The 14232-nt window shown below is 40.0% G+C and overlaps 1 non-coding gene across 1 annotated transcript; it reads left to right on the top strand.

Moving 5' to 3' along the window:
* The first annotated feature begins 11319 nt into the window (after positions 1 to 11319).
* trnar-ccu (transfer RNA arginine (anticodon CCU)) lies at positions 11320 to 11392 on the top strand. The gene has a single exon. It is a non-coding gene; the product is annotated as a tRNA-Arg (tRNA).
* The last annotated feature ends 2840 nt before the right edge of the window (positions 11393 to 14232 follow it).

Below are 14232 nucleotides of genomic sequence, written 5' to 3'. Positions count from 1 at the left end.
GGAGCCTTTTCTTGTATTAGTAAGGAGGATGTTTGGGAATAATTTACTATTAATTAAGACAAGAGAATCTAACCCAGTTTAGGGTTTTTTCAGAGAAATGTAAAGTGTTTCTGGTGTTAATGCTTTTGTTTGGCTGAAATCTGTGCATTTTTATTCATTTTTGCAGAGTTGTCTTACTCACTAAGTGCTGCACTCATTTCTGAAGTTCAGCACGCTCATAAATATTCAGCAGCGAGTGAGCTTTCTGACCTTTAATGTCAGCATCAGCTTTAACTGCCACTTAGTTTTTAAAGAAAGAGAAAAATTATACTTTGCTCAGAAACCACTCCAGAAGTAAAATATGTGGCTGCCACTAGTCTGAACTGCCATAACCAGGGAAGACAGACTCAAGAACCCAGAGAAGATAATAAACTCTTCTAGGTTTTCTTTGTTCCATTTCTGGAATGCATGTGCTGCCCATGATGTGCACATATATACATGCTGGAATGCTTCAAGGGTGTGTTCCTTTAAGCTGAGCTTCCAAGACAGGATTCTTCAGTGGACCCTGATGTTCAGTTTCATTGGTCGCCAGCCTGGCAGGGATGAGTGTTACTTTCATTGCCCACATTTGTCTGAGGGTCCTGGGGAGCAGATGGACTGGAAGAGGGGCAGGGTGAGTGGGACAGGATGAGAAGGGGGGGGCCATGCAGGATCCTGAGCGGCCCAGGGGGCTGCGGTCACTTCTGTTCCTTCTCCCCTGCTCTAAATGTGGTTACGTGCAACATCCCACGACATGGTTTTGTCATTAGCGACACAGATGTTAGCAGCCTGTAGGACTGGAACTGCTGTTACAACCCGGAAGGGTGACATTCATGGGCAGGCAGCAGTGACTCAAGCATTGCAAGCAGATCAGACCAGGATCCGCAGACCAGGATGTACAGATGTACACAGCTACAATAAATTTGTTATGGGAATACAGATGATATAAAAACAAGACTTTTTAAACAATGCACACTCATTCAAACTCCAGATTTAACCTGTTTCTTGAGCTCTGAAGGATATATTCCTATTTTACTATCCTTCTGCTGTGATTCACTGAAGTGTTTCATTTGTAAGAACTTATATAGATCACTGTCTGCTATTTCAAAATTCTCTTTATTCTGTCAAAACCATCTCCATGCTCTGTCTGAATAACTGGGAAAAGTCTACTGGTCCTTTTAATATCCACGGTGAAAGTTCTGTACTGCCAGTCTGTGAAGAATGGTCAGGATTCAGAGGACGTGGAGACCATAGTGATTCAGGATTGTCGCAATATTCTTAACATTTGTCATTGAAAAGAGTCTTTGTATGTTGTCAGTTAAGCATGATACCTTACGAGTTAGAAAAAAGAATTTTAGGTGAAAGGTAAAAGATTCAGTTCTGACTAGTAGGATACCTTTTATGTTGAAATTTGGGTGACCATATTATTGTCTAGAAAAATATTGATTTTGATATTTGATTTGATTAATAATTTCTTGTTCTGTAATTTATATGTATTTTTGCCCTAAGACATATGTCTGATAAGGTGGTTAAAACTGGCAAGAATAATTATGAACCAACAACTGAATATTATTGACTGAATCAATATTTTTTCTTAAAATAACACAGAGGACAGGCTCACATTTTTGTCATTAATGTCGTTAGGTGAAACTGTCATTTCTTTACTACATAACTAGAGAGCACATAGAGTCTTAGGCTGCCAAAGAAAATTCTTTTTAAATCATATTCATGTTAGTGTAAAATCATGGGATGTGTGCGGTGTAGGTTAGGAGTCTGTGCTTGTACTCTGAAGGTCGTCGATTTAAATGCTGCCTCTGGTAGAATGGTTGCATCACCCCTGGGTCCCAGAGTGAGGCCCTTAACCCTAAGAAATGCTCCAGGGATGCTGGGTAAATGGCTGACCCTGTGCTCTGTCCTCAGGCTTTGTTCTCAACTGTATAGACCATATGCGTATTTCTTGTACAATGACGAATGGAGTATCATTCCATCGTTTGTTTGTCAAAGTGTGTTAACGTGTATGCTACATCCCCCTCAAAGGTCACCCCAGTATTTTCATGAAGTAACCGCCCAATATGTCCATGTATGGTAAAAGCTCTCATATCCGGCAATGTCAGGACCAAGGCACTGACAAATAGCTACATTTGAATTTGAATTGTAACAAATTTCTTGTATTTTTTTATCCAGGGGTCTACAACTATTTTTATCTGAGGGCCAAATTCCATCAGCACAAAGCCAAGGACTACTGCACCCAAAAAAAAGAGTGGGGGGGGGGTGGTCGGACATTGATAAAATTTGCCAGCTGACTGGGAGAATCAGTTGCAGGGACGCAGATTGAATTGTAGTTCAGGACAGAGTCCACCAGTTGTTGACTACTGCTTTAACCCTTTCATACACTGACATACTAATGATTATTGTGCTGTATTTTAACATGCTACAATGTCGGATATTTGATACAACACAAGAGATCGCAAGGTAAACTACTTCAGAACCTACAGAAAGGCTACTTCAGCATGCTGCTCTGTGGACATGCCTTCAAACTGACATTTGCTTTACACAATGCCTTTCTTTGTTTTTTTTTTATAGAACACAATTCTATTATGATTTTTAATTTTTGTAGAATTGTGCTGGTTACTTGAGCATGCTGGTTACTTGAATGCTAGGTACAATTATTTGTTGACTCCACTAGCATATCATGCTTGGCTAATCAATGCCTCATGCTCTTTAACTCATGAAGTTAATTACCTAAATGAGCTGGTGGTGAAATTTAATGAATACGTGGAATGACTGGGATGCCCTTCAACAGAGGTTTGGGAGCCAAAGCTGTTCTTTTAGCCATACAGCAAGATATCAGTAACTTTTGGGGAAAAAGGAAATTGTTGTTACTTTTTATTGTGTTACTGATAATTTTGCATCATAACGTTAAATCGTTCTTTGACAGCCTGAGACTTTTTGCACAGTTCTGTATGCCTGGTAAAAAAGGTGAAAAACCTTTGCTCTTTTTATGTACTTTTCAGTTTGACTAGTTAAATTACGTCATAATTAGCAGTGTCAATTGTTTGGTTTAATGGCAATTCTAACAGAAAACTGCCAAGTCCTTTGGACAATGGGATAGTGAAGAAAGAGGAAAATATTTTTTTTTTCCCACTGAGCGAAAATGTCTGATGACAAATAACTTCAGGACAGGATAGGAAGGTGAATTTCTGTCGGCAAGCTACCTGTGCTTTGATGCATCTAATAATACTGTAATCTAATGAGTTTCTGCTCCCTTTTAGGATCCAGGCTCTCTGTGACTCGGTCTTGAATGAGCAATTATTGAAAATTGATGGGTGCCTTTTAACTATTTGTAATATGTAATTGACAGTTTCTGCTATACCAATTATTTGTAAGGGCCATAATAAGGAAAATTACAAAATTACTAAGAGTTATTTTGAGAATTTCTAAGTTGTGACTTATTTTAACACCCTACTGGTATGAACAGTGGAAAACCACATATTGAGATTATTGGTTTATTCCATCTTCATGTTCTTCTTGCCCTATTGTTGCTCTTTTCTGAGAAATAGAAGACAGAGTTATAGCTAGAGAGAGACAAGGCCTTTGACAGAGACTGTGGTGTTTTTGTTATTGTCTTTTTGTTTGATATGTAAATAAATTAAAACCATTTCAGGCACTTACAATGTGTATCCATCAGACCACATTCCGTTTTGTTAAGTATACTGCATTTTATTCCCATTTCCCAGTTATGCTCTTGGGTCATTGAATTATTTGACAGTCATAGAGCTTTGATCATGGGTGAATTTACTAAACTAAAAAAGGAAACAACCCCTTTGGTTCACATTTAGGCCACTTTTTGGAGAATGCAAACCATGGCAGGAGGTGTTCAAAGAGTAAGGTTATGTGCTGAAGTGCGGTTATCCACTGGGGGGTCAGTGAAGTGGGTCTTGCAGGTTCGCTGCCCCCCCAGCCACTCCAAGCCCTTTGGAAATGAGGTGGCACTGAGCTTAAAAGCACCACTGACTTTCTCCCCCCGCTGGCTGTGCGACTGAAGGCCTCACCTTTCAAAGACGAGCGACTTGAGCCTAATAGCCTCTTCGCTAAGTGGGTCCCTGCCTACATGGGCAATATGTCAAAGCGTCAGCATGGCTGTCTGGGCTTCAGGCATGGTTATCTGCTGTGATCTTACCTTGGAAGAGAGAATTCAGATTTCTGGAGGCAGGAGCTGGGGTAGCTAATTACAGCTAATTACACCGAACCAAAAACAGTATCATATAGGTACACAGTAAGAATCCAAGCAGACAGTAAAGGACTCCGGCCATGTTGGAGGATGCAAACGTGGTTTCTGTCAATTTATAAAAAATGGCTTGTATAGCTGACATGTGTGGTTCCATATATATGTCTTATTTTATTGTTCCTCACATGGATCAATTAAAGTGCCACTATATGTATATATATATATATGTGTGTGTGTGTGTGTGTGTGTGTGTGTGTCTGCGTGTCTGTGTGTGTGGATTATGTTTATATTTTGTTGTTGGGACCAAATTTTCCCCAGGTCATAAAAATCTGTTATTTTTACATTTGCCATTTCACATATGTTTATTTTACATTCCCCAGAAAGATCTGTGAATGAATCAAAAACTAAAATGCCAGAAATCTCTAGAAATCTTTGTTTGTGTTTGTTACTTATGGTTAAGGTCAGGGCTGGGTAGCGGTTAAGGTTGTCATGTTGGGATTAGAGTTTTCCCCAAATAAACGAATGGAGAGTCCCCACAAAGATATAATTACAAACCTGTGTGTGTGTGTGTGTGTGTGTGTGTGTGTGTGAGTGTGTGTGTGTGTGTGTGTGTTATACGTTTATAAATTTGCACCGTTTACAAATCAGGTTTCAAACTGTATCACTCACGTGTAGTGAAATGCTTTGTCCACCTGCTTTATGGACTATGCACAAAAGATAAAAGAGCATATGACGATAAATAGAAATAAGATTAAAATAACAATCAAAGTAAAATAAAGCGCTAAAATCAGGCACAGTAAAAAGTAATATTGTAACTGATGGTATTTACATAAGATAAAAAAGAGGAGTATATGAAGTGCGGAAAGGGGCATGTAAGCTATAGGAGCCCTTATTCAGAACAGGCCCACGTTGGAGTGGGTTGGATCTTCAGTTATCTTCTTTGTCACTGTTCCTCTTCCTGTGGGTGACCTGCAGGTTAAGGAGAACACATACTACTACATTCAGCCAGGCGTGGATTGGCCATCAGGAAGCTGGCTGGTCTTGTGAGGGTCAGTCTGTATACCAGGGGTGCCAACCTTATACAGCCTATATACCAGGGGTGCCAACCTTATACAGCCTATAGAGTACTGTATATGTCAGACGGTGGGCAGTGGAAAAGAGGGAGAAATAAGAATCGGGTTTTTTTTTTCTTTGACTGGTTTCTATTTCCCTTTGTAATTTGTGTGCTGTGGCGTGCTGTGTTTAGGGTTTTTGCTGCATTTCCGAAATCTGTAATTATTGACATGTGTGACTAATTAATGGATTTATTTGCCGATTTATTTTGGGAGGGGCGTTTTTTTGGATCGTCGCATCCTGGAAGAACAGAGGGAGTGATCGGAATCGATGGCAGATGATCTCTAGCTGGACTGGATGCGGGTTAATTGCAGGGCGATGTTGCTGTTAAGTGTTTTAAAGGAATGTTTTTGTTTTGCTCTGTGTGCTTGTGGGTGTAGCTAGCAGAAAGTCTGGGTATTTATTTCCTTGTTACTTTTTCTTACTGGCTTCTTTTAAGCTGCTGACGGGCTGGTGCACCGTGGAGTCGCCAATCAGTTCCCCCTGAATAAGAAGAAGATCTGAGGCTGTGCAGTGACGACCAAAAAGAACTGTAGACTACCGACCAGATTCCGGGACACATTCTGTTATGTTTTTATCATGCGGCCATGTAAATAGCTAGCTTTTTTTTCTTTTCATTTTCTTATTTTTATTTCTGGTATTGTTTTTTTGTAATGGGCAGTAGTGTGGTTTGATTGTATTAGTTTTGATTGCTTGCTCATTTGGTTGCTATGTGTTTGTTAGATTGTTAGAATATATGTATTTTGTCATACACAGCCTATATACCAAGGGTGTCCAACCTTATACAGCTTATTTACCAGGGGTGTCTAATCTTACACAGCCTATATAGGCTATATTGGGCTCCCCAACCCATCATTTGCAGAATATGAATAATGGGCAACGCTCTATTTAATTGGGCACTCCAATTAAATATAGGGCAAATCAGTTAATCGCAGCAAAGTACACCAAGGGGCCGCTCCTCCAGACCCGGTCAGCAGCAAAAAATCCAATTGGGGCCATTTGAGGGCAAATACCCAGGCTGCTTTTTATTGCAAATCCATCTACTATTTTGTATGCTAATGGTTTCAAAATCATTCATGGAGCAGATTGTTAACGTCTCAGGAGCTCTGATTGCAGATTTAGCACAGAAATACCTCCTGCTTCAATGTAATGTATAAATATGATTAAAGTTCCAATGGTGGTATAGGTAGCCCTGTTACCTCAGACATGAAGGGTTGAGGGTTTGAATTCTGCCCCTATTCTGTGTGGAGTTTGCTTACTCTCTTCTTGTTGCATTGTTTCCTCTCCAGTTTCTATCTGCTGCTGTAAAATTGCCCATTGTGTGTGTACACTATAATGGACAGGCGTCACCTGTAGATTGCCCATGACTCATGCTCTATGCTGGCTGGGGCAGCAAATTCTCTTCCATGACCCAGTGCTAAATAAGCAGCATGCAGAATATAAATTGATGAATTCAGGTCCATCGGTGTAAAGCATCACTCGATTGTGAATAAAGTTTTCTTTTGCATTGCAAACGAACCATCGCTGTTGGAATATGACTGCATTGTGAGTTTGAGTTGAAAGAACAATGACACGCTTTGAGAGGGCAGTTGTCATTACTGTCTGACTTGTTGTGTGTTGCATTCTTTCAGGTGGTCACCTTATGAAAGAAAACTTTGTTAGCGGTTTCACAATAGTGCATTCAAACAACGGAAGTGCTGCTTCATTACAGAACTGTTAATGTGACACCTAATACTGCACTCTCTTCTCCTCCCGCTACTAACATCTAGTCAAAAGAACGGTATTATAATGCACACATTAATCTCAGTCACTGGAGACATAATCTATTTCCATTAGCCCCGGATTTAAAACACAATTTACAAATGGTCGGCGGGTCAAGTAGAAGAATCTTAGTACTGTCTTGGCTGAACAATGGATGAATGGGGAGCAGCAATCAACATCTCAACTGTTGAGAAGTAAATCCAGCTCTGGAAACAAACCTCCCGACTGAACTTGGGAGCTGCGCTTGGTGGCACAATGAGCAGGCTGTTGTGTAATACGAAAGGCTTCGACTGTGTAATTACGCCACTATCCCCTGCAGGAAACCCAACAAATGGAAAGCCTCTGCACCTGTGAAGGGAACAGTGCTGTGCTGATGGCAGATTATCCATGTTAATAAAACAAGAGCTCCTCAAACACCCTGCGATTAGATCAGAATCTCTAGCTAACACTTACTGCCTCAGTGCCACTTTATTTAGACGTACGGATAGAGCTTTTCGAGCTGAAATAACCTGGCATTGTGACAGACAAAAACATATCCACATATTTAACTATACATATCCATATGTACTAAGAGTACAAGTTATGCATGTACATATTTGCAATTTTTGTGCGTTGAAAATTGTTGTGCCATAGCAACCAACATCACTGAAACTAATATTAATATTCTGTGCAGTATTATTGTGGTCTTTATTGTCCATTGGCTTTTATTGTATTTTCTTATGCATGCAAGCAAGAGCAATTCATATTTGAATTGCCCAAGTGAGGACAATAAAATACATCTGAAAAGTCATGAAGTTTAAAAATAAAGTTAAGAAAAGTCAAAAAGTTTCCTGTAAAAAAATCAAGTGGCACTGGGAAAAAAAATTTAATTCTAGTTTTATGTGTATAGCGCCCTGTCGGGACCTTTCAAGGTTGCCATGACGGCAGCCCTGAATCTGTCCATTTTATCTACCATTGTCTTCCCTTTGGGCTTTCACCTCCAATTAAAGTTTAATTTGAAGCAGCCAAGTGAAAGTCCAATGCCCCAAGGTACTTGAGAGGCAGCTTATCCCCTGGGAAAGCTGATGTGAAGACACTGGGAATGCTAACACTGCCTGCGAGTCTAAGTCAGTCTCTGAGCAGCGCGCATGCCGGGGGATAGGGGAGCTGGTACTGCGGCCTGCTTTTTCTGTTCTATTTCCTTAGCAATGGAAAAAATCCTGACAGTACAAAGATAAGCTTTATTGTTTGCATTCAGACTTCTCATCCAACTCTAGTATTGTCTTGTCTTTTAAACGTAAGAGATCCAAAAAATATATATCTGCTGGGTGTTGGAGACGTCAGACTCTATCTCCCCTTGAGAAAGGGCTCCTTTGATTATATATGTCTCAAAATCTCATATATTTTCATATCATTCCTTTTGTGCTGTTTATATCTCTAACACTAAATTTGTGATAAATTATTCACTCAATAAAGGTACTTTACTGAGTTACAGAATTATATGCCGAGCATTTCTTCCAAAATAAAAATTGGAACAGACAAACTGAACCTGAACCTTTTACGCATTTTGTAAAATGTTCATTTTCCTTTCCATGGAATGAGCTGACTTCAGGAAGAATGCTCCTGTCTCCTTCCATTGAAAGGCAGCTAACGGCAAAGCACAAACCACAGCTTTACGATTTTTCATTCTATGCAGATAGATGATATTAACACAAACCACTAGATATCCAGAGATAAGGTCCACCAACTATGAAAACACATTCCATTATTTATTTACAGTGAAGCACTGCATATAAAATTGTGTTATGTAATGCATTTTAATGTATTTTTTAATAACCATGCTTATTAGCTTTCACAGTCTTTACACAACATAACCAATTTAAATTTATTGACCTGAGGGTCTGCCATATTTCATTCAATTTATTTATTTGTTTGTTTGCTAGTTTGTACAGAAATTTTCACTGTACAAAACTTCACAATAACTGCACTGTTTTATTTTAACTTTTCATTTTGATAACCCTTAAAACATGCGGTTTTGGGATCAGTTGGACAGCTGAGTAGCTGTGTGCTTTGGGTGAGCTTCTCACACCCAGGGGTGAGTGAACCGGCTCAGTGTGTTTTTGGTGAGCTTCTCACACCCAGGGGTGAGTGAACCGGCTCAGTGTGTTTTTGGTGAACTTCTCACACCCAGCGGTGAGTGAACCGGCTCAGTGTGTTTTTGGTGAACTTCTCACACCCAGCGGTGAGTGAACCGGCTCAGTGTGTTTTTGGTGAACTTCTCACACCAAGCGGTGAGTGAACCGGCTCAGTGTGTTTTTGGTGAACTTCTCACACCCAGCGGTGAGTGACCCACCCCAGTGTGTTTTTGGTGAGCTTCTCACACCCAGGGGTGAGTGAACCGGCTCAGTGTGCTTTTAGAGGATAAGCTTTTCACACTCAGGGCTGAGGGAATCACTTCAGTGTGCGTTTAGAGGGTTAGCTTCTCACACCCAGCGGTAATTGACCCTCTCCAGTGTGCTTTGGGTGAGCTTCTTGCATCCAGCGGTGAGTGATCCACTGCTGTGTGCTTTTAGAGAGTGAGCTTCTCACAGCCAGTGGATATTCTTCCCCAGCATCTGTAAGAGCCACCTATTGCACTCAAACCCATAACGTGTCAGATTCCTACAGAAGAGGTCAAGTGCTGGATGCCTTATCACTTTTGCTAGAGCATTTTTTTCCCTAATTCTTCTTAAGGCATTCCCCCTGATAAATTACCTATGTGTAATTCATCAAAGACCCCGAAGAAGAGAGATGAAGATTGCTGTGTCAAGTCTGTGCATTTAAATACCATCTCAGGGAGCTAAGTCACTGCTCAGAGCATCGGTGACTCAGTCATCGGTGTCGCCCTTCTTCATAGGGAATAAAATTCTCTGGCTGCGTTAAGACAGTTGCATTTGTCAGCTATGTGAATTCTTTGAGGTTCCATAAAGTTACGCTGCAGTATAAATGTTCACTGGAGTAATGGTCAGTCTGTTTCAGTGTTTGCGTGATGAACTTCTGCCAAAACTTTTTTGCCAAATTCTGCCAAATTATGTTGAATGGGTCATATTTCCCCCAAAATAAATTATATTCGATATGTAAAATTCTATATTTGATTTGCTATGATGTTCCAGGAACCAAATTGCAAAAACATTTTGACCCATTGGATCCATCCATCCATCCACCCCCCATTCCAGGCAGCAAAGGTCACACCGCCAGTTCATCACATAGCATTACTGCTGCAAAAAAGCGTAAACAGAGAAGGGCAGACATAAGTATATGACCTGTGTACAGGCAGAACTGATCTAAAAGACCATTTAGAAAGAAAACTAATCTTATTAACTTACATACAGTGGTATAGCACTGTAAAATGATCTTTGAGTGAGTAGAAAGATCTTTGGATAGATAGGTATATTTAAGCCTAAAAATGGTATAAAAAATTGGGTACCACTTTACAATAAGGTTCCCTTTTTCCACTTATGGATAGTAGTAACTCATTCATTTAAGTTATAGCTTGTTTATAATTGCCTATTAATGATTTAAAAAATGTTTCTATTCACTTTACTGGGAAAAACAAAATACACAGATACAGCAGATTTGTCGTTGGAATGTACTATGTAATCGACTCAGCTCAGGGGCCCTAGGCAGTCGCCTGCCTTACCTGTCCTGTCCCTACCCCTCTGCACCCACGTATGAGGAAAAGTGGCCAGTATTCCACCTCCTTGTACCAAGATGCTTGGGCTACTGTAGAAATCAGCTGTGATGTTTACAGTTAATGGACCTCAGCAGTGCATTACAGTAAAAAGGATGAATCATAATTAATGAAAATGAAGAATGGAGCCAAACAAGCGATTTACTGACACTGTTTGGCAGTCTAAGAGCAACATGGCTTTGTGATGACAACAGTGAGAACTACAGCCTTATCTGTACGTTGTCAAGGAATACTGCCTGTTCTCGATAACGGGCAGTTTACTTTTACTAATGGGACTTCGGTAAATTAAGGCATTAACTGCTGATAAGCTTGTGTCACTTGTTCATGGAAATGTATGCAATAAAATGAATGTAAATAATCTCATGTTTAAATGTACTCTTGTTAGTCCAAATGCAGGTGAATTTGTCTAAATTGCCCATTTGTGTGCACCCTGTGCTGGACTGGCATCCCATCCATGGAGAAGCCATTTCTCATCTGAACAGTTCTTGTAGCCCCAGTGGCCTAATGGATAAGGCATTGGCCTCCTAAGCCAGGGGTTGTGGGTTCGAGTCCCATCTGGGGTGTGATCTCTTTTAAAAAAAACAGTGTATTAAGAGAAAAGAACAGCTCTCTTATGCTCAAGCCTGCCTTTGTGCTAACAATGGGATAAAATCCCAGGGAGCATAAAGAAAAATTGCAACCCTTCCCTCTGCTATAAGTCACTTTCCATGAAGTTGTCAGATAAATGAGTCAAATGTAAGTTCCCAGTGTTGACTGGCATAGGCTGGATCTCCCACTAGATTAACACTCAGAAGATGGATGAACTATTTTTCACACCAACCTCTTAAAACCTTGATATTATCTATTGTGGCAGCTTGTACTATTTAATTTGAATCACTATTCTGCTATTACAAATAAGTTAATTGCCAAGATTTCATAAAGACATCAGCACACACTTGTTGAATTAAGAGTTTCTATTAATGCATACAGTAATAATGCATAAGGAGTGAATTTGATAAGTAACCCACCACTTAATCTTAAACTTAATTACATTCAGTACAAACTACTTTAGATAGATGGAGGAATTATTTTTTGTGAACTGGAAAAAAAAAGTTTTCACATAGCTTCAAAAACCTTTTTTTATTTTTAGAGAAAGTATTTCTTTCTGTTGAAAATTAAGCATCAAGCATAATGTAGCCAAGGTATTACTGAAATACTGAAAAACAGGGAACATTCCCAGAATTAGTTAATGTTATTTAAAGGTCTTCTCAAAGCTGGCAGAGAAGGTTCTTACTATAATGTTAAAGGAACGTTATTTCCATATTGTTACTTTTTGTACAGTTTCTGTCAACATTAGCACAATAACATTATTACCAGAACATTCATTTAACATGTTTTACAACAAAATTATTGTTTTATAGAAGTATGATATTTGTATGTGGTAAATGCACCAGCCAGCCAGGAACCCATGACCTTAAATGTGCAAAACAACAGTACTACGCACTTTACCATAGCCTTGAGCTCTCCCAGTATTATTAGTCTTAGTCGTAGTACTGGGACAACGTTCTGAAACCACCGGTAAAACTGGACACTTCAAACGCTTCCGTTTCTTAACTTTCGGCAAATTTTTTCAGAGCAAAAAACTGTTAGCTGGGCTAAGGCTGTGTGCCTGTCCTGCAGGCAGAACGCGACGGGCAGTGAAATATAGTTTCTTGGCAGGTGGCTGGACTCGGTTACCTTTCATTCTGAGTGCTGGGAAATCTCACTTCCTCCCTGATTAGTCAGAGGAAACAAGCCGCCCACCCAGCAGGGCCGGCAGGGCAGCCATCATTCAGGGCAGGAGTCTCCCCAGCTTGACCTCTAAATCGCCGTCCCGGGGCATGCCTATAATCAGTCATTCACCATGACTCGCTCACCTCTAAAAATACACACAGTTGCTGACACACTAATTAAACTTTTCATCTAGGGGTTTGGTGGAAACCTAAGTAGTCGTTTCCAACTTCGTATGGCGTTCGTGCCATAAGAAATGTAAACATGTCCATTCGACGCTACGGGACTTACAGCTGCTCTAAGAAAGCACACAAACCTGCTGACCGTGCCTCTTAGCGCTGGAAGGCCTTACTATGGTATTCGTGGCAATGGGTTGGTATGGTACCTTTCAAAAAGTTTACAAAATTCTCTAAATATCTCTAAATCTGAAGGCTGAAGTTTGACGGCCAATAATTTACATTACAGAAAAGAATGTAACACCTGTTTACGGCTTAATAATACGAACTAAAGAACATAATCAGGATCTCACATAATAAAAGTTAACTTATGAAAAATATTATTTTATAGTTGCACACCACATACCAAAATAGGATCTGTTTCATTCGTTTGCAAGTTAAACAAGACCTTCAGGAAAGCCCAGACAAACATTGCTCCTGTAATTTCATGGTTATTGGTTATTATATAAACTTTTTCCACATTATCGCTATCATTGAGCTAACTTTCACTGGTCTACCAAAAATAACATCTTTTCCAAGGTTCACAAGCTGATAGATCATAATTCTCGACAGACCCGAACAGGATTAGGCCACCTATATACTTTGGGCATTACGGATGTTTTATATATGTACAGTGAGAGTTGGAAATGTTTGGAGAGACAAGGGATGGAGAGAGGCCAGCGGCCTTCAGGCTCAGATGAGACGCAGTAATATATCTCTGCAAGTTTTACCATGTCCACACCGTTCCTCAGAAACACATAGGACACATAACTTGGATTCCTTACTTTGTTGCAAAAATGCCACGCCCATTTTGCAAGAGGTGCTGTCTCACTCTGGGATCTGTGCTGTCAGTGCGTGTTTGAAAAAGCATTTCCCTGAACCTGAATGACAGAAAAGAATCTGTTAACAAACAGAAAAATGCACATAGTTATTGTGTTTGACCTATATATAGAAATGCAGGAAAGAAGGATTTCAACAAATCAGAGATAAGAGAAGAAGGCATTGAGATCGCTTTACCTGGAAACATCTAGATATTTCTTCTTTCTGAATAAGTTTAAGATATAATCTGTTATCTTATGTTTTTCCCCTAACAGTTGAACTTACAACAAAGTGCTATTTTATGTCCATCTGCCACACGAGGAAGGTGCCAATCTTCCCATCACGGGTATGGCACGATGTTACATTGGCATGTAACTGATCACTGAGACAGGCAGAGGCTTGCTGGTCACTGACTTCTCCATGGCAGTTATTGCGCTAAAATATTTTTATAGCGATACGAGAAGGAGGCACAGAAGCACTTGTTCCAGATCTGCCTGTCATTCCATGATTTGCCCTTGTTGATCCATGCGTGTTTTATTCTGTTATATGCAGTATTGTGTGTTTGGGGTTGCAGGTACGACCACAGATTACCAGAAACACAGATACTGGTAATGTTACTG

Source organism: Brienomyrus brachyistius, chromosome 7, assembly GCF_023856365.1.
Source record: "Brienomyrus brachyistius isolate T26 chromosome 7, BBRACH_0.4, whole genome shotgun sequence".
In the NCBI taxonomy this organism is placed as follows: Eukaryota; Metazoa; Chordata; class Actinopteri; order Osteoglossiformes; family Mormyridae; genus Brienomyrus; species Brienomyrus brachyistius.
This window is presented reverse-complemented; position numbering and strand designations above follow the sequence as displayed.